Here is a 2072-nt window from a genome sequence, read left to right as displayed (position 1 = left end):
TATATAATTAATTACATCAAATCATTTTTTTAGGACCAAATGAAATGAAATCATATTCAAATACAAAGCAATGGGTCCAATTAATCTAGCCGCGTGCGATTAGTCAAAGATTAAGATCAATACAACGCGTTTTCATGTCAACTTTATTATCTCCTATATATATAACCCACTAACACAAGAATATTAACAAATAGAATAGAGAAAAGAGGAGGCTATGGTTTTATAGGGTAAAGCCCTTAAGCCCGGACATAGAGAGAGGACCAAGGACTAAATGTCCATACTTCAATTAATAGCCGAAAAATGACAAATTCATGGCATAATGGGAGGAGAGAAGGAGTCTCCTTTTTGAAAACATAACATGATACATAAGTTCATGCTTCATATATTATATATATTTTTTCGAACTATCAATAGTATTTTTTCACCATGTGAATAATGAATTAATTTCTTTTGAATATATAGTTGTTCATTCGACAAGTGTTATTTCCAAGAATTGAACTATTAACCTTTTGAGGATCTAATGATGTCCTACACCACTAGATCATCGTATTGTTGGTGTATGATATATATATATATATATATGCGTGTGTGTGATATTTGAATGTGTATTATATTTGAAAATTTTGAAATGATATACTATTAAAAATAATAATTGGAGGGCCATGTATAACAAGCAAAGCTTTTCCATAGGGTTGGAGAGGGTGGGTCTTTTTCAATGTCATATTTCTCTTTGATGGTTGCTTGTGGGGAAAAATATCACCGACCCCTTATAGTGTTCACATCCACATCAATTCCCCCTTTACACCAATTTTAATTTTTCTCATTTTTCTTGAGCTTCAGATTCCCTCTCCTAAAAGCATCTATTTCTAAAATTCATTCACATTCTTACTTGCAGCTCCTTTATATATCATTACTCCTTTCTCCTTTTTATTCTCTTTCCTTTGAATGGGTGGCTATCATTCTAACATAGAAGAATAAGAGGAAAAGACAAATTTATTTTGCTGAAAAATCTGTACTTTGGAATATTTGGCAATTTCCATGAGTAGAGGCATGAGTTTTGTTTACTTAAATCAATAATCAGCTTCTGGTCAGTTAAGTATATATATATATATGGTGTATTGGGTTTGATTATGGACTCATTCTAAATAATATATACTATTTTTAGGAGAGATATCTGCTTATGTATCTAAAAATAGTCTTTTACTTATTGAGTGAAAAGATAATACCAATTAGTAAATATTTCATTTTTTTTAAGTATGGTCTATCACATTGATCATATTTATAAAATTGACTTTGTCCAAGGAGGTTGTATATAAATTAGGATCTCAATTCATGTCATTTTTCTCCTTGAGTAATCCGAGAGAGATAAACAAATTGGTGTAGCGGAAGATACATGGAGAAATTTAAATAGAGAAAATGACACTGAGAAATTAACGTGGTTCAGCAATTTGCCTACGTCCACGGTTGAAGAGCAACAATGATATTATCACTATGATAAAAGAGAATTACAAATTCACTCAAGTGTTTCACTCACTTCCCAAAACCCAAGTACACCCAATATCACTCTCNCTCTCAAGTATATCTTAAACACTAAAATATTCCTCACAATATTAGAACAAGAGAAGAATAGAGAATATGCACTAAAGCTAGAATATTGGTGTGTCTTACAATGGCTTGGAGCATTCCTATTTATAGCCAAAGCCTTGAGGATTGTATGGCCAAAAACAAAGATGCTTCACAACAACCTCTTCTTCTCATTAGCTACAAAATGGTTCCACTATAGCCACTCGTTTTACTTGGTCACATCATTCTTTTTTTCTTTTAAGTCAATATTTAATAAATCTCCACCTTGGCTAAAAGACCATCATAACTATTTTCATGTTGCTCTTCTTCATGCCCACTAGAGATTCTGGACATCAATCAAGTCCAGACAATGTCTGAACTTCGTTGTTGGAACTGGTTTCGTCATCATGTCAGCAGGATTATTTGCACTGGGTATTTTCTCCACTTTAACAATTCCTTTCTCAATGATATCTCTGATAAAGTGCATCCGAACATCAATATGTTTAGTT

Source organism: Lupinus angustifolius, chromosome LG09, assembly GCF_001865875.1.
Source record: "Lupinus angustifolius cultivar Tanjil chromosome LG09, LupAngTanjil_v1.0, whole genome shotgun sequence".
In the NCBI taxonomy this organism is placed as follows: domain Eukaryota; kingdom Viridiplantae; phylum Streptophyta; class Magnoliopsida; order Fabales; family Fabaceae; genus Lupinus; species Lupinus angustifolius.
This window is presented reverse-complemented; position numbering follows the sequence as displayed.